This window comes from Erythrolamprus reginae, chromosome 7, assembly GCF_031021105.1.
Source record: "Erythrolamprus reginae isolate rEryReg1 chromosome 7, rEryReg1.hap1, whole genome shotgun sequence".
In the NCBI taxonomy this organism is placed as follows: Eukaryota; Metazoa; Chordata; class Lepidosauria; order Squamata; family Dipsadidae; genus Erythrolamprus; species Erythrolamprus reginae.
This window is the reverse complement of record NC_091956.1, coordinates 60,550,012-60,570,390: the sequence shown is the minus strand read 5'-3', so window position 1 is coordinate 60,570,390 and position 20,379 is coordinate 60,550,012. Positions and strand designations below refer to the sequence as shown.

At 36.8% G+C, this 20,379-nt stretch overlaps 1 protein-coding gene across 1 annotated transcript in view; it reads right to left on the bottom strand.

The window, feature by feature from the left end:
- AFG2A (AFG2 AAA ATPase homolog A) overlaps positions 1-20,379 on the bottom strand; it is a 198,781-nt gene that overhangs the window by 680 nt on the left and 177,722 nt on the right. The gene's annotated exons all lie outside the window — the stretch shown is intronic.

The window sequence follows — 20,379 nt, the reverse complement described above, 5'->3', positions numbered from 1 at the left end:
ATGGTATGTCTGTGTGTATGTCTGGTTTAACAATGGGGCTTTTTAATGTTTTTTTTAAATTTATTAGATTTGTTATGAATTGTTTTATTGTATGCTGTGAGCTGCCCCGAGTCTATGGAGAGGGGCGGCATACAAATCTAATAAATAATAATAATAATAATAATAATTTGCTGAGAATTAAAGGCAGGAAAGTCACAAATGCAACATAAGGCCATCTTTTGACCAATTGTTGCTGAACATCATTAGAAAGTGTCCAGCTGCAATAATATTCAACAAATCATTAGAACAACAATATACTCTGCTATCAGTGCTCCATATATCGTAACTTTTATATATCCAAAATAAACATGTCAGATAATCAGTTAAAAAGCTGAACAGCACACAATCCTAAATGTTCAAGAAATCAGTGAAAAATGAAACTAACCCAGTTTGTAATAGTGACTTTGTTTAAAATCTACCTGTGTAATACTCTCACACTCCAAAACAATGAGACAGATGATTAATAAATAAGAAATATAACTAACTAATGAAACAAATAATTAAAATTCAAAGAAGAAAAAAAATAGCAAAAAGGGCTAGAATCTTCAAGGTGACTTTAGAAAGTTCAAGAAACAGCCTTATGAAATCTTCCTTCTAAAAGTGCATTACTGCTGTGAAAAACATCGGTGGAATGAGTGACCATTTCAGTGTAGGAGAGAAAACAGTGATTGATACGGACTGCACCCTTAAGGGCGGAAAAGAAAACGCCAGCTGAAATGCATTTGAGTCAGCCATTCAATGTTTGTTCCTTGTTTGTTCACTTGCTGAAAGGAGTTACACTGTTTAGGCCGGACTAATGGCTGCCAAAATCATTTAGGAGCTTTCTAGGGGATTTAGCATGGTAAAGGTTTCTGAGAAGGGAAAATTTTGGATATCTTTGTCACATTACCACAGTACAGTGATACCTTGTCTTACAAACGCCTCGTCATACAAACTTTTCGAGATACAAACCCGGGGTTTAAGATTTTTTTGCCTCTTCTTACAAACTATTTTCACCTTACAAACCCACTGCCGCCGCTGGGATGCCCCACCTCCGGACTTCCGTTGCCAGCGAAGCACCCGTTTTTTGCGCTGCTGGGATTCCCCTGAGACTCCCCTCCATGGGGAACTCCGTCTCTTAGACTTCCGTGTTTTTGTGATGCTGCAGGAGAATCCCAGCAGCGCAAAAACAGGCGCTTCGCTGGCAACGGAAGTTCAGAGGTGGGGTTTCCCAGCAAGGGGAGCCTCAGTGAAATCGCAGCATCACAAAAATGCAGAGGTCCGGAGGTGGGGTTTCCCATGGATAGTAGCCTCAGGGGAATCCCAGCAGTGCAAAAATGGGTGCTTTGGCTGGCAAAAGGGGTGAATTTTGGGCTTGCATGCATTAATCGCTTTTCCATTGATTCCTATGGGAAACACTGTTTCATCTTACAAACTTTTCACCTTAAGAACCTCGTCCCGGAACCAATTAAGTTTGTAAGACAAGGTATCACTGTATATCTGTTTGGAACCCATATCGCATCTCAGACATTAACACCCTTGAAAATGTCCAAAGATACTTCACCAGAAGAGCCCTTCACTCCTCCACTCGAAATAGAATACCCTACGAGACTAGACTTTCAATCCTGGGCCTAGAAAGTTTAGAACTAAGACGCCTTAAACAAGATCTAAGTATTGCCCACAAGATCATATGCCTGTCGGCGGCTACTTCAGCTTCAACCACAACAACACAAGAGCACACAACAGATTTAAACTTAATATTAACCGCTCCAAACTTGACTGTAAATAATATGACTTCAGTAACCGAGTTGTCGAAGCGTGGAACTCATTACCGGACTCCATAGTGTCATCCCCAAACCCCCAACACTTTACCCTTGGATTATCTACGGTTGACCTATCCAGATTCCTAAGAGGTCAGTAAGGGGCGAGTACAAGTGCACTAGAGTGCCTTTTGTCCCCTGTCCTATTGCTCTCCTATATCTCCTATACCTTTCTTCTATTCCTATATCTCTTCTTCTATTCTTTCATTGATATGATCTTCTTTTCTATTATTTCTTAGATATATTTTACTAGGAGTATCTCCTCTATAACCTTCATCATGTATTTTATTATGTGTATATAGATATATACCCACTAAAACCCTCATTGTGTATTGGACAAAATAAATAAATAAATAAATAATTTTTGTTAGTTGTGATCAGTGCTCTGCTGCTATGCATTTGAATTCTTTCCACCAAGTCATTGAGGGAAAGCAGGAGAAAAATTGCACACAGCTACCTTGTAGGCAGTGAAGGGCTACCAAAATTTTTACTACCACACCGTGGGCATGGCTTATGCAGGATACCCTGCATCTTCTTTCAACATCTTTCAGTGCAAATTGGATGCTCTGGGGTGGAGCTACATTTTCGCTACCCCACTGCGTTTCCCCCCCGTCCGGGCAGTAGCCCACCCCTGCTTGTAGGTAACATTTTGTCAAATTGGGGAAGGGTACCACTGCCATCTTAATTCTTATTTTTAAAAACAATACAATTGCTTGAAAAAAATACTAGTTTCCTGCTACACTTTCCCAACAGATGATTTATCGTTTGGCACATTCTGCACCAGAACCAACTCTCTCAGGTACACAGCATAACAACAAAAATAACAGCCTTATTCAAACTTTAAATTAAAACAAATCATATTATTGAAAACATTATTTAAATATAAATAAATAGATAATTAGAGACAGCATCTGAAATCAGATTTGTGATGCTCTGATAAAAATCCTATGGTAACTCCTCATTAGTTAGTAATTATGCCCATGTTACACCAACACTCCGCAGTCTGCATTGGTTGCAGATCAATTTCCGGTCACAATGCAAAGTGTTGGTTATGACCTATAAAGCCCTCCATGGCATCGGACCAGAATATCTTCGGGACCGCCTTCTGCTGCACGAATCCCAGTGACCGATTAGGTCCCACAGAGTTGGCCTTCTCCTGGTCCTGTCGACTAAACAATGTCGGTTGGCGCCCCAGAGAAGAGCCTTCTTTGTAGTGGTCCCGACTCTCTGGAACCAGCTCCCCCCGGAGATTAGAACTGCCCCCACCCTCCTTGCCTTTCGTAAACTCCTCAAAACCCACCTTTGCCGCCAGGCATGGGGGAATTGAGACATCTCCCCGGGGCCTATACAATTTATGTATGGTATATTTGTGTATATGTCTGCTTAATAATGGGGTTTTTAATTTTTTAAAATTATTAGATTTGTTATGAATTGTTTTATTGTTGTTGTGAGCCGCCCCGAGTCTATGGAGAGGGTCGGCATACAAATAAAATAAATAAAATAAAATAAAATAAAATAAAATCAATAAAATCAATCAATCAATCAATCAATCAATCCATACATACATACATACATACATACATACATACATACATACATACATACATACATTAAGGTATGGCAGAAAGATCTTAAATGCAAATTTCAAGACAACATTCAGAGTCACAAAGTAATGGGGCAGGAAGGAAGAATTAATATTTCAGTTTAAATTTAGTTAGTCATATCCTGCAGGTAGTTACGCTTAATTAAAAAGTAAAATATTTTTCTTGTATGCTCAAATCCCTAACCATATAAATCTAGGTCAATTAATAATACCTGTATCCAGTGAAAGGCTACCAAATTTTTTACTACCACACTGTGGGCATGGCTTATGCAGGATGCCCTGCATTTTCTTTCAACATCTTTCAATGAAAATTGGGTGCTCTGTGGTGGAGCGCCATTTTCGCTGCTCCACTACATTGCCCCCCCCTGTCGGGGCAGCAGCCCACCCCTGCCTGTATCCCTATGAGCCGGGGTGGCGCAGCAGGTAGAGTGCTGTACTGCAGGCCACTGAAGCTGACTGTAGATCTGAAGGTCAGCGGTTCAAATCTCATCACCGGCTCAAGGTTGACTCAGCCTTCCATCCTTTCGAGGTGGGTAAAATGAGGACCCGGATTGTGGGGGCAATAGGCTGGCTCTGTTAAGAAATGCTATTGCTAACATGTTGTAAGCCGCCCTGAGTCTAAGGAGAAGGGCGGCACAAAAATTGAATAAATAAATAAATGTAATTGCCATGTATTGTGTCTTAAAAATGGACACATTCGTTTGTAAATTGGGTGGATTTTTAATAGTGAATTTCTAATGTTTTATGCTTCTTCTTCTTCTTCTTCTTCTTCTTCTTCTTCTTATTATTATTATTATTATTATTATTATTATTATTAATGAAATGTATATGCCTCCCCTCTCCGAAGGCTCGGAGAATTGGTTAACTAATAAATTCAACGGCATTAGTAAATATAAAATATCTGTGTATCATACATGGATTACCACCTAGCCCAGTGTTTCACAACCTTGTCCACTTTAAGATATTTGGACTTCAACTCCCAGAATTCCCCAGCCAGCAAATGCTGGCTGGGGGATTCTGGAAATTGAAGTCCAGATATCTTAAAGTGGACAAGGTTGGGAAACACTGACCTAGCCTATGGAAGTGGTTTGAGGTTATTTGACTGAACTATTTATTTGCTTATTTATTATTTATTTATTTATTTAATTAATTTTTTTAGAATAGAATAGAATAGAATTTTATTGGCCAAGTGTGATTGGACACACAAGGAATTTGTCTTGGTGCATATGCTCTCAGCGTACATAAAATAAAATATGCATTTGTCAAGAATCATGTGGTACAACACTTAATGATTGTCATAGGGGTCAACTAAGCAATGAAGAAGCAATATTAATAAAAATCTTAGGATATACGCAACAAGTTACAGTCATACAGTCAACATGGGAGGAAATGGGTGATAGGAATGATGAGAAAAACTAGTAGAATAGAAGTGCAGATTTAGTAGAAAGTCTGACAGTGTTGAGGGAATTATTTGTTTAGTAGAGTGATGGCGTTCGGAAAAAAACTGTTCTTGTGTCTAGTTGTCTTGGTGTGCAGTGCTCTGTAGCGACGTTTTGAGGGTAGGAGTTGAAACAATTTGTGTCCAGGATGTGAGGGGTCAGTAAATATTTTACCCGCCCTCTTTTTGACACGTGCTGCCCTTCTGCTTAGACTCAAGGCGGCTTATAACATGTTAGCAATAGCACTTTTTAACAGAATCAGCCTATTGCCCCCACAATCCAGGTCCTCATTTTACCCACCTCAGAAGGATGGAAGGCTGAGTCAACCTTGAGCCAGTGATGAGATTTGAACTGTTGACCTGCAGTCAGCTTTAGTGGGATGCAGTACTGGACTCTACCCACTGCGCCACCTCGGCTCATTTAATATCATGTAATATCATGTAATATCATGTAATATCATGTACTGTATACATATTTTGCTCAATAACGGGCAACTTGAAAACACACAACATAATCTGTATTCCTGAAAAGTACCGGTAAGTATGCCCCTTGCTATGAGGTTTTTGGTGCAATGTTGAACTCTGCTGATAAACTTATAAAGAAAAACTATTTTTTTTCCAAACAATATGTAGAAAATCAAATATATATTTTTAAAAAATATTTTAAATTACAAACTGAAAATTAAAGAAACAGCAATCTTATTTTGGATTCTCCCACATAATTTATGGTTTTTCCTCAACCATAAGTATTCTACTCATATACAGAATATTTGAAAAGATTTTTTTGCCATAACACAATTGTCATTAGTATATAACAGAGGTGTCAGAAACAACCAATGAAGAAGTTGTCTATTTATTTCACTTAGTCTTAGGAGACTTCCTACCAATTTTGACTTCTGACTCATTTTAACCATTCAGATTCTAAAATTAATATTTAGAGGCAGGATTCATTAACGCTCTCTACATGGGGCTACCTTTGAAAAGTGTTCGGAAACTTCAGATCGTGCAGAATGCAGCTGCGAGAGCAATCATGGGCTTCCCGAGGTATGCCCATGTTACACCAACACTCCGCAGTCTGCACTGGTTGCCGATCAATTTCCGGTCACAATTCAAAGTGTTGGTTATGACCTATAAAGCCCTTCATGGCATCGGATTAGAATATCTCCGGGACCACCTTCTGCCGCACAAATCCCAGCGACCGGTTAGGTCCCACAGAGTTGGCCTTCTCCGTGTCCCATCGACTAAACAATGTCGTTTCGCGGGACCCAGGAGAAGAGCCTTCTCTGTGGCGGCCCCGACCCTCTGGAACCAACTCCCCCCAGATATCAAAGTTGCCCCCACCCTCCTTGCCTTTCGCAATCTCCTTAAAACCCACCTCTGTCGTCAGGCATGGGGGAATTGAAATTTTTCCCTTCCCCCTAGGCTTATAGAATTTATACATGGTATGCTTGTATGTATGATGGGTTTTTTAAATTGGGGTTTTTTAGATTATTTTTAATATTAGATTTGTTTACATTGTCTTTTTTATTGTTGTTAGCCGCCCCGAGTCTTCGGAGAGGAGCAGCATTCAAATCAAATCAAATCAAATCAAATCAAATCAAATCAAATAAAAAAATAAAAAAATAAATAAATAAATACTGTAAATAAATTCAACAGTTGTAATTTCCCAGACGAAAACCTCCTTGGATATAGCTTGTTTTATTCCATAAACCAAAGGCTTATAGATTCAGGGCTAATTCGATAAACCAGATAAAATGAATGGCCAATTCAAAGGACCTGAGCCAGGCCTTTTGTGATATTCAGCAGTTACTTTCTTCCCAAAAAGCTGAGTCTCTTTCAGCTTTTATGCATCTGAAGTACTAGGGGGAAAAAAACTTTAAAAGAATCTTGAGAAAGGGAAGGAAAGCCATGAGCTTCTGTGTTAAAATCTTAGGTATTTTCGTTTTAAGTAGCTTTGTTAATGCATCGTCTGCCAAGAACACCTGTTAGCCATTGAATTTAGTCCGGCTGCAGCTGGAACTGAATGTGTGTGCAAGGAACTGGCAGCCTGCTAGGCTGGTCTTACATTGTGCTTCCTTTTTCCATGCCTTTCTTTCAAACTTATCCCCTCCTCCCTGCAGATTGTTACAAGAGACTATGTGAGAAAGAGATTAGGGACCTGGAGCAGATTGGCATCCTGTGGTGGACAGTGAATAGTGCAAACCACTGAGCTTTCCTGGATGACAACTACCTGCAGGCGTAGGGCTAGCCTGTGGTATGCACCCTCCCAGGCACTTCTGAAAGCAGGATTAGGGAGTGGGAACTCCCAACTTTCCCACTCAGCATGCAGGGCTTTGAAAAGCTTCCAAAACGGAGCCCTTTTAAAAAGGGAGAAAAGGAAACCCCAAGAGTCAAATCTTTTAAAAAGCATTTACTCCTTTCCCCTAACTTTCTGATGTGCAACGCCTACTAAACCAGTTCCATGGGCCAGCTTAAGTCATAAATAAGGCCGACTCACAAAGACGAGAAGGCATCCTTGCATAAAAATATTAAGGCCACCAAGGAACAGTAACTGTGATTTATATCTCACTCACAATCTATGAAAAACAGAAAAAGATCAACTCCAATGTCTATTTTATTGTATTTTTCTATTTATAAATAGAAACATACAAACATAGAAGTCTGACAGCAGAAAAAGACCTCATGGTCCATCTAGTCTGCCCTTATACTATTTTCTGTATTTTATCTTAGGATGGATTTATCCCAGGCATGTTTAAATTCAGTTACTGTGGATTTATCTACCACGTCTGCTGGAAGTTTGTTCCAAGGATCTACTACTCTTTCAGTAAAATAATATTTTCTCATGTTGCTTTTGATCTTTCCCCCAATTAACCTCAGATTGTGTCCCCTTGTTCTTGTGTTCACTTTCCTATTAAAAATACTTCCCTCCTGGACCTTATTTAAATTATCTGCTTATGTAAACCTTGAATAGATTCTACAAATCTTAGACTAGAAACATAGAAGACTGATGGCAGAGAAAGACCTCATGATTCATTTAGTCTGCCCTTATACTATTTTTTGTATTTTATCTTAGGATGGATTTATCCCAGGCATGTTTAAATTCAGTTATTGTGGATATACCAGCCATGTCTGCTGGACGTTTGTTCCAAGGATCTACTACTATTTCAGTAAAATAATATTTTCTCATGTTGCTTTTGATCTTTCCCCCAACTAACTTCAGATTGTGTCCCCTTGTTCTTGTGTTCACTTTCCTATTAAAAATACTTCCCTCCTGGACCTTATTTAAATTATTTAAATTATCTGCTTATGTAAACCTTGAATAGATTCTACAAATCTTAGACTAGAAACATAGAAGACTGACGGCAGAGAAAGACCTCATGATCCATCTAGTCTTCCCTTATACTATTTTTTTGTATTTTATCTTAGGGTGGATTTATCCCAGGCATGTTTAAATTCAGTTACTGTGGATATATCAACCACGTCTGCTGGAAGTTTGTTCCAAGGATCTACAGTACTACTCTTTCAGTAAAATAATATTTTCTCATGTTGCTTTTGATCTTTCCCCCAACTAACTTCAGATTGTGTCCCCTTGATCTTGTGTGCACTTTCCTATTAGACTGACTTACAAATTAGCTTTTCCTCCTCTTAGGAGTGAGCATATAAAAGTTAACTGTATGCTATAGTTAACCATAGTAAGTTCAAACGCAGAGCAAAGGCGTAACTGAGAATCAATAGCCAATTCATATTTTTTTTGAGCAATACACTTATCTCCAAAAAAACTATGTAGAAAGAAAAAATATGGGAGAGGAAGGGGGGAGAGAAAAAAAATATTTCATCCTTTTTTTAGTATTTCCCACTTATTGTACTGGCTTCCAAGAATTGATTTAGGAAGTGTCCTAGTAAGAAAAGGAGTTTGTTTATCAAAACATGCATTGTTGTAAAATTATGTGTAAAATATCTGAGAAGAAATGTTTATACTTAGTATCATTTATAAATCAGGTCTTAAATATAGTTGTCGTTATTAATGCTGAAAACACACAATATTTATTAAAACAATATATCTTTCTATCTGCAGTGGACATTGCTATTTACATTGAAAACTGTCCAGAACCATTTGGAAGGGAATGGCTTATATATTAGCAATTTTTAAAAAGTCACTGTATGAGATAAAATGCTCCATTTTACACACATGGTAGACCTCCTGGATCCCAGAAGACCTCACTGCTTTGTTGGTAGGACCAAGAACATGTGCATCCTGATAAATCTAATGTTTTATCATCATCATCATCATCATCATCATCATCATCATTATTATTATTATTATTATTATTATTATTATTATTATTATATTTATATGCCTCCCCTCTCCGAAGACTCGGAGAGTTGATTAACTAATAAATTCAAAGGCATTAGTAAATATAAAATATCTGTGTATCATACATGGATTACCACCTAGCTTAGTGTTTCCCAACCTTGTCCACTTTAAGATATTTGGACTTCAACTCCCAGAATTCCCCACTGCAAATCAACTCACATAGCATTGGGGCGACATAGGTATTTTGTTGTGAGTCCAACACTGTGTGTGTCATTGCATTTTGGAACAGCTAGAGTTTCCAAATCCAGTTGCCAAGGGCAACATCAGTGATGCGCTCCTACAGGTACGGTCAGTACCAGTAGCAGTACCGGTAGCAAAATTTGCAGCTCCACCTCAGAGCACCCAATTTGCACTGAAAGGCGTTGAAAAAAAATACATAAGCCACGCCCACAGTGTGGTAGTAAAACTTTTGGTAGCCCATCACTGGGCAACATCATTGCAACGGTTCAGTTGGATTTATTTATTTATTATTTGGATTTGTATGCCGCCCCTCTCCGAAAACTCTGGATGGTGACTAAGGCATAACGGACCATGAAGAGTTCTTTCCTATCAAGAAATTGATACAACTAGCGTAAAAATATAACCAAAGTATCCCTGGAGACAGATAAACAGGGATGGGCTACTGCCTGATGGAGGGAACGCAGTGGAGTAGCAAAAATGGAGCTCCACCCGAAAGCACCCAATTTGCACTGAAAGATGTTGAAAGAAAATGCAGGGCGTCCTGCACAAGCCACGTCCACAGTGTGGTAGTAAAAAATTTGGTAGCCCTTCGATGCAGATAAACAATAATGCCAACCAGGCATAGGTAAAATCCTTTATTAGGACATTGTGCAATAAGATTAATAAAGCAAGTTTATTTCCCAGTAGGTCCATAGATCAGTGTTTCCCAACCTTGGCAACTTGAAGATATCTGGACTTCAACTCCCAGAATTCCCCAGCCAGCATTTGCTGGCTGGGGAATTCTGGGAGTTGAAGTCCAAATATCTTCAAGTTGCCATGGTTGGGAAACACTGCCATAGATGACCTGCCAGAGGCCCTCTTATGAGAAACCAAGTTCATTCTGAGGGAGCCCTTGCAGGGTTGCTGTGAGGATTATTCTAAGCATCTGTGAAATAAAGTCACTTGGCTTTACTCTAAGTTGGACATGAGCTAGGCAGATCCTATTAACTGACTTATGTAAGGTCCTTTTGTAAATGATTGAGGTGTAGTTTAGATTGTTTAGAATAGAATAGATTAGAATAGAATTTTATTGTCCAAGTGTGATTGGACACATAAGGAATTTGTCTTGGTGCATATGCTCTCAACGTACATAAAATAAAATATGCATTTGTCAAGAATCATGTGGTACAACATTTAATGATTGTCATAGGGGTCAAATAAGCAATGAAGAAGCAATATTAATAAAAATCTTAGGATATAAGCAACAAGTTACAGTCATACAGTCAACATGGGAGGAAATGGGTGATAGGAATAATGAGAAAAACTAGTAGAATAGAAGTGCAGATTTAGTAGAAAATCTGAGTGTTGAGGGAATTATTTGTTTAGTAGAGTGATGGCGTTCGGAAAAAAACTGTTCTTGTGTCTAGTCTTGGTGTGCAGTGCTCTGTAGCGACGTTTTGACGGTACTTGGCAAGAGCTAGTCAATTCTGAGAATGGAGTCTTTACTATTGTAAGCTCTGTCACCAGTGTCCTTGACCTATGTCTTTGTCTAGTTGATTAAGGCAAATGATTGAATTCAAGCAAAGATCAATGCTGTTTTGCGAGAGTAAGTGGTGCTTCCTACTTTGAACAAAATGGTGGTACAATCCCTTTCAAAAGACTATCCTTCAATCGAACAGTGATAGACAACTTTTGTTCAATCTACAAGCTTTTCTTTTTATGAAGATTGTTGAGAGAAAAATAAGTACTCTGCCCTAGCAGGCCCTCAATGAAATAGATTCATATGTTTTGGACTCCAAAAAAAGTACAACTGTTCAACTGGCTATATCTCTTGATCACCACCTAGTGGTCATCTGGGTTTCTGTAGTCTAATGAATCATATATTGAAAACAAAATTAAATCTGTGCTGTACCATCTTACTTGGAACCAGACAGAATAGGCTAACTTAAGGCTAATAACTAGGGCATCATTCTGAATGAATCAGTGTCGTTCTTGATTGAGTTCTTAAGTCTGGGTCGGGGAAGAATTATATTACTTTTTATTTAATTTTATGGCAAATAGAACACTACTACCAACCTTACCATATGCACTTTTTTCTTTTTTTAATATTAATATTTAATTTAATATTTACTATTAAATTACGGAGTCTACGGACAGGGGCGGCATGCAAATATAATAATAATAATAATAATAATAATAATAATAATAATAATAATAATAATAATAATTTTTTATTGATTTTTTTAAAAATGTACACACACAAACAACATAAAACAGGTGCTCTGTGAGTAGTGCCCACCACCAGACAAACATTCACACTTCACCACCAGATCGGGGATGTTTCTTATATATACCATTTTAACTCAAGAGCAAAATATCTGTTTACATTTATTTATCTATCTATCTATCTATCTATCTATCTATCTATCTATCTATCTATCTATCTATCTATCTATCTATTATTTAGATTTGTATGCCGCCCCTCTCCGCATATTATAAAGTGACTCCAATTTGTTTCTTGTAGCTTGGTCTCGGATTCTACTCACCATATATCATCTTACCTTGTCCCATCGTCCCATCAGTTGTCACAAATCAGTTTCATTAACCAAATTCATCCTTTTATCCATAATCTCAAACTGAATATGATCCACCATGTACCGGTACCAATTTTGCATTGTCCATTTTGTCGCATCCTTCCAACCCAAGACTATTACCGCCTGAGTGCTTTCTATTGCTGCTTGTTTTATTTCTCTAAATTCTCCCATCGCATTGCTTTTAACTAATATTGCCATTTCCTTAGTAATTATCCATCGTGTATTTAACATCCTATTAATATCCTCTTGCACTTTTTGCCAAAAGTTCTGCGCTACGGGCATTCCCAAAGCATATGCATGAACACTCCTTTATCTTGACACCCATGCCAACAGATACTTTTAACATTCTGCTGAAAATATGCAAGTTGAACGGGTGTGTAACACAACCTTACCATATGCACTAATCAAACAGGTGGCAAGAAAGTAGGGGCAGTCAGGCACAAGACAGGTTATGTAGACAGTAAACACAGGGTCAATCAAAATGGACTCAAATATCTATACATCAATGCATAGAGCATTAGACCACATTTGGAATACTGTGTTCAGTTCTGGAGACCTCACCTACAAAAAGATATTGACAAAATTGAATGGGTCCAAAGATGGGCTACAAGAATGGTGGAAGGTCTTAAGCATAAAACGTATCAGGAAAGACTTAATGAACTCAATCTTTATAGTCTGGAGGACAGAAGGAAAAGGGGGGACATGATCGAAACATTTAAATATATTAAAGGGTTAAATAAGGTCCAGGAGGGAAGTGTTTTTAATAGGAAAGTGAACACAAGAACAAGGGGACACAATCTGAAGTTAGTTGGGGGAAAGATCAAAAGCAACATGAGAAAATATTATTTTACTGAAAGAGTAGTAGATCCTTGGAACAAACTTCCAGCAGATGTGGTAGATAAATCCACAGTAACTGAATTTAAACATGCCTGGGATAAACATATATCCATCCTAAGATAAAACACAGAAAATAGTATAAGGGCAGACTAGATGGACCATGAGGTCTTTTTCTGCCGTCAGACTTCTATGTTTCTATGTTTCTAACGTGATGAATTAGAAATTCAAGTAATTGAGGGCAGATATGACATTGTTGCCATTACAGAAACTTAGTGGGATGAAACCCACAAATGGAACATACAGTTAGAGGGATGTAAATTATTTAAAAGAAATACACCAAACAAAAAAGGAGGTGGAGTTGCACTATATATAAGACATAATTACATCTCTACAGAAATAGAGCACAACAATGATGACAATTATCCTGAATGCATTTTGGTCAATATTAAAAGGGGGATGAATGACATTGCCATAGGTCTATACTATAGGCCATCCAGCCAAACAGAGGAATAGATGAACTTTTTGCTAGTTAGCTAACTAAGGTATGTAGGAACACATCACAATAATAATGGGAGGTTTTAAGTACTGTGACATCAACAGGGAGACAAACTCTGCCCCAAATGGAAGATCCAACAGATTCGTAACAAACCTAGCAGACAACTTTGTTTCCCAAAATGTAGAGAAGGGAACAAGGGCATCAGCCATATTGGGCTTAATTCTCACAAACAGAGATGAAATTATAGAAGGTAATTGAAACTACAGGAACCTTTGGGGCAAGTAATGGTGCAATATTAGAATTCAACATTATGCAGCAAAAAGTAATAGAACAAAGTCAAACTAGAGTCTTCGACTTTAAGAGAGCTAATTTCAAAAACCGAAGGATTCCGTGGACGAGAATCTGCAAGAGGAAAACAACTCAAGAAGCTTGCGGAATTTTGAAAATTGACATTATAAAAATAAAAGCTCTCTAAAGAAACCAGCATTGCTTCATAAAGAACTCTCTGACAAACTGAAAGACAAAAAGGACAAGTATAAAAAGTGGAAAGAGGGGCAATAACTAAGGCAGAATATCAGCAGAATAAGGCAGGTCTCCCCTTTTGAAGATAGTGACCATAGTGTGCAAGGCGCTGGTCCTGAAAGAGTTTTCAAAGATTAGACTTAATGGCTCTGCTATCTATTATCTATCTATCTATCTATCTATCTATCTATCTATCTATCTATCTATCTATCTATCATCTATCTATCTATCTATCTATCTATCTACCTACCTACTACCTAATCTATCTAATCTGTCTGTCTGTCTGTCTGTCTGTCTGTCTGTCTGTCTGTCTGTCTGTCTGTCTATCTATCTATCTATCTATCTATCTATCTATCTATCTATCTATCTATCTATCTATCTATCTATCTATCTATCTATCTATCTATTGGCAGTGGAAAGCTTTTTGATTCCAGAGAAGAGCAACAAAGATGATTACAGGACTGGAAGTTAAAACATAACAACAGTTGCTGGAACTATGTATGTCTAGTTTGATGAAAATAAGGATTAGAAGTGATATTATAGCAGTGTTCCAATATCTCAGAGGCTGCCACAAAGAAGAGAGAGTCAAGCTATTCTCCAAAGCATAGGTCCAGAAGCAATGGGTGGAAACAAATCAAGGAGAGAAGTAACTTAGAACTAAGGAGAAATCACCTGACAATTAGAACAATTAATCAGTGGAACAACTTGTCTCCAGAAGTTGTGAATGCTCCAACACTGGAAGTTTTTAAGATGATGTTGGATTTGTCTGAAGTGGTGTAGAATTTCCTGCCTAAGTAGATGGTTGGACTAGAAGACCTCCAACTCTGTTATTCTATATTTCATATACAGTATTCTATATTATGATCTATATTCCTGTAAGGATAAATAAGAAGATACTTGAAACTTCTACAAGTTAAAACAAATGCAGTATTTTGTGTTTGAATGTATTTGTGTGTGTTTGTGTCTGTGTGCATGCATAATAGATAAGAGAACTGCAATTAAAAGTAAAAAGAATTAAGAGGCCAGGAAGTTAGCAGAAACAATCATGAAGTGGCTTAAATTAAGTGAAAATCAAATGAAGAAATACTTGCATATGCATGTCTCCATTGTGGCTAAGAAACAATTTCAAAGCAGAGGCCCTAGGATAGTGATCAAACAGATGATATAGTTTTAGCTTGGCAAGTAACTAGAATTTATTTAAATATCCATTTATATTTATTGTACCTGGTTTAAGTATATTATTTCTTATGTTTCATACTGTTATAGACTCATATTGAAGGATTTTAAAAGTGAATTGAACAGGGGAAAATGTGCTATGCAGTAAATGTCGGTGAGATGAACTCTTGACATTTTCAGAGCCAAATGGACAACTGGGCATGTAAAAATGCAAAAAGTCTCCTGGGCGATTATTTTAGTCATATAGTAACAAGGTATTTAGCAGTCATCAGTCATCAAGCCAATATTTTACTGTTTTTGTTACTGTTTTCTACAGCCAAAGGATTAAAACTAAGCAGTGCTTTCTGAAAATAAAACATTTCAATTTAAGAAGCATGTGCCATCTTCTTTTACTTTAAAAGTGAAACATATCAGCTATATTTTAAAGTTGTCTTACACTTAATTTGTGAAAGTATAAAAAACCCTAGTGATTCAATATTAATATTTTTTCATTTTATTAAAATAATAATAAACCAATTATTCATTAAGCTAAATCGGTTGGACGTAGTTGATATAATTAAACAAAGATAAACATTAGACATTTCATTTGGAGAACAGAGTTATTAATAACAATAGTACATATACCAGATGTTTCCTTTCATGTAGAATATTATTTAAGAAAATAGCTAGGAAAACCCTTCTTCCTCTTCTTATTTTCCCTTTAGCATACATTTTCTCCCCATCATTATATGTTTAAGAAGTGGGAATGGCTATTGTTGTCGTACATTTATGTAGTGTTCCATTTCTGATCAGTACAAATTGTTTAATTACTTTAATGCCCTATTTCACTGCCCATTCATATAATGAATAAATTATAACAAATTATAAAATGACTACAGCAATTTCTTACAAAGAGAACCAAATGAAGATGTTTTATCGATGGCACCTTCCCCCTGCAAGACTATCCAAAATGTTTCCTAATTTCCCTCCTAGCTGTTGGAAATGTAAATTAAAACCAGGAACCTATTACCATACATGGTGGACCTGTACTTATGCCCAAAAATTTTGGAAAATTATTAGAAATTTGATAGACCAAGTCACTTCAATTAACTTACTTTTTAAACCCGAAACCTTCTTATTGGGTATATTTAGACAGAAACTTACCCAACCACAAAAATATCTCATCCTACAGATTATAATGGCCGCTAGAATTTCATACGCACAGTTTTGGAAACAAGAAAAAACTCCTCCAATATTGACAATTATTTCTAAGATTATGGACTGTGCTGAAATGTCAAAAATTACAATGGAGATTCATAACGAAAAAGATTCCAATTACTATAATATATGGGACAACTGGTATAAATGGACCACTGCAAAAAAAATATCTAACTTTTATTGTATAACCCAACAAATTCTCTTACCTAGCAACCATTTTGAACTCAAATTATTATTGACTAATAAATTAATTTCAATACCAACACTTAAAATAAATAAATAAATAAATTGACAAAGAAATAAACAAAAATAAATAAAAAATAAAATAAAATAAGATTCTGACATTACTCTTTTTACTTGTTTCTTAAAGTCAATTAAACAACCGTTCACACGATAACACTATAATCAAACAAATTACTTTATTCCATACTAGCTTTTCTCTTTTCCAGTACTTACATAAATATATTTTCTTTTCTTTTTCTTTTCTTTTTATTATTTTCATTACTGATATATTACTGACACACCCATTAACATATTATTACATCATGTCGTACCTCCTGAAAACGTCTGTCATATAGGCAGATCCTCCCTCTCTCCTTTTCTTTTTATAAATACTTTATAAAATCGTAAACTTATCTTCCTAACTACCTCTCTATAAATATCTTTCTTACTATCCCTATCATTACTTATTACTACCTTTTAAATAATAGGGTAAGATAGAAAAATGAAATATTTATAGTAATAAGATATAAATGTGTACATTGAATTTTTGTTACAAAGTAAGATATATATGTCAAAATACAATATCATATCATAATTATTCCTATCCCTTTTTAAAATTTATGTACCCCATTTTCCCTTCCCCCATTTACCTTTTGTCAACCAATAAACTTTATTTTAAAAAAAGAATAAATAAGTGAAGAATAATTCAAATATTTTTTGGCTCATTGGGAATATCTATGCCGTCATTTCTACCTGTAGTAAAAATAATTCACACCCATACACCCACATGATGTTGACACCTAACACTGACGTTTATGATATGTCTAAATAATCACACACTCTTTCAGCCCTGATAAGGAGATAATGGCAAACCACTTCCAAAAGAAACTTGCTAGGAAAACTGCAGGGACTAATTGGGGCTGTTGCCAGAAGTCAACACTGACTCAAAAGCATTTAAGAAAAAAATTACAGCATTTGTGATCAGATATATCACACTTTTTTCTCAAAGTAAACAGCAACTGGGGAAAGTGTATATGAAATAAAATTAGGGTGATGATGCTGAAAAAAGTTTTTTTTAAAAATCATTGCCTCCCCCCATGCCCAATATCTTTTATCTATTTAAGTTATCTGGATTTGATACTTTTAAAATTGTTGATAAGTTTAAGAAAAAAGGATTTAAAATGGAAGAAAAAAATGGAAGAATGTCAAAACTTTATCAAATTTGACTCTAATAGTAGATTCATTTTGAAAATACAAATTATATCATCCTATTTCTGCTAACTTGTAGAATTTGATCCTATGATCAATTCAAACTTTACAATAAATGCACACACAATTATTTATGTAACAATTGATCATTAAATAAATATTAATTCTAGCATTTCATATTTAAGTTTGAATGTTAAAATTGTTGCACAAAACCTAGGAGTTAAACTATGAACATGATGATATCTGATTCTGTAAATATTTTAAAAATACATTTTTTCCTTTGTAATAAGTTTAAGGCACGTACTTTGAAAAATAAAGTCAACTACTCAATTCCATTAAATGCTGCATTCTGCTACTTATATGTTTTTATATGCAGAACTGACTGCAAAAGGAGAGTAAAAATATAACGTTCTGACATTGCAAATGAAAGGGAACTCTCATGACAGAATCAGGAGCAAGATGAGATGAGGAAAAGATAGATTTCAAATCCTAATTCTAATTCTAGTGACATAAGAAGAATTAACTGAAGATTCCAAACATTTTCTCTCTGCCCATAACCAATCTCTAAAGTGCATAGTGTATAGGACTGCTAGTGAGCAGTACTATACTGAAGCAGTTCCTTGTAACAAATTGGAATTTTAAGATTTCTGCTTAACTTAGAATCCAGCATCAAGAGAAACAAGAGGTAATAGCTTTGTTGTGATTCAGCCTGAGGCTGCTCAGGGACCAGCTATGTCTCTGCTGGCTCCATGCCCGGAGGAGGAGGACAGCGAAGAGGAGGGGGCTGAACAGTCGGACGGGGGAGAGGAAAATCGGGAATGGGATGAAGGAGAACAGCATGCAAGCCCCGGGGGGGGGGGGGCTCTCCCCAGCCACTAGCTTGGAGTCATTAGGTGATGACGCACAAGCCGTCATTGACATGCGACAGAGACGGTCAGATCAAAGAAAGGAGCAATTAAAGAAGTATTATCAGCACTGAATTAGGAACAGCTGGGTTTGGGTGTGGTCCTCCTTAGCAGGGTTTAAAAGGCAGGCAAGCCCTTGAAGCCATGTGGAGTAAAATCAGTTTGGAGTTGCGTTATGCTGTCTTGTTTCTCGGCGTCTCTGTTTCTGGCTTGTGGCCCAGCAGCTTTGGAAGACCCATGGGAGGTGTAGGTCTGCTATCTACAGCCTCGGCTTGGCAGCAAGAATTCTGTATTGCTGCATGGACTTTTGCCTTCATGGATATATCTGAAGATACAGCATTTTCCTGTTTGTAAGGACATTTTCTGTTACCTGTGTTTTTCTTGAATTTTATAAAACTGCCTTTGCCTTTTACCAGTGTGTCTGGTTTCTCTTTTTGGGTTGGTATTGGCTTCCGGAGTGACCCAGACAGAACAAGCTTGCAGCAATATTTTGTTTTTCGCTTGTATGATTCTATTATTCTAATTTTCATGTTTTATATTTACATATTTATGAGTAGCTATTTTTGCTATCTCTGGAGAAAATATATTGATCCTTGAATCATGTACAGGTAGGATGAGACATTTCAGGCTTTTAGATGAATGCACAAATCATCTAAGGATCTCTCCCATCTTTATGATCTTCCAGAAGCAGGTAGAAAGGTAGTTCAACCAAATCATGGAGTGATTTCATATTCATATTATTCTGCAATTTTCATATAAAAGTGTTCTGTCGGGCTCTCTGGTAGAATCCTCCCAAAAATTCACAGGTACAAATTTCAGACACACACACGTTTGAAAATTCAAAACAATGTTCTTTATAATGAAAATTCACTTAAACCAAGCCCTCTTTTGGTATAGCAAAGAGCACTTGTCTCCAAACAAACTGGTAATTTGTACAAATCCCTTATCAGTTCTGTGATACTTTGTTTGCAGCTGTGAGGCAATTCACAGTCCTTCTTCTTTCACCAAGTGAAACACACTTTGCTCTGGTTTAGTTTCAAAGCAGGGAAAAATCAGCACACAAAAAGTCAAAGTCAGTAAAGCAGTTACGAAACACAATGATCAGATAATCCTCCACAATGGCCAAACCCACAGGCTGCTATTTATAGCAGCCTCACTAATTACCACAGCCCCACCCAACCACAGGTGGCCTCATTTTCTTTGATAATAATCTCTCAGTTGTTGTTGCCTATGGCTGTATCATTAACTCTTGTTCTGAATCCAAGGAGGAGCTAGATCATTGATCTCCTTCTGAGCTGTCTGCCACACTCTCCTCCTCCCTGTCACTCATGTCTTCTTGGTCAGAGGAGCCTTCATCAGCAGATTCTACCGGGGGCAAAACAGGCCTGCAGCATGTGGATGTCTCCCTCACATCCACAGTCCTTGGGGCAGGAGCTGGGCCAGAGCTAACCACAACATAAAAGAGTGTTATATTTCCTGACTTACGCTGCACAGGAAGTTTGTAAATAGCATACAAATTCATTTGATATCATTTATACTTGATGCTTGAAAGCAGAGATGTCATATACAGAAATCTCTACACTGATTACAATTGCTTTGAATATGAATAACAAAGTGAGTACCGGATGTAGTATAAGGAGCAACAGATTCCTTCCAAAATCTTGTGAATTATAAGGAGAAAAGGATATTTCATCCATCTTACACATAAACATAATGATTTTCTGTTTATGATTTCAAAAGTCACAATTTATAACTGATAAAGTGAATAAATGCTACTGAATATTGCACTACTAATGCACAGCTGTCTT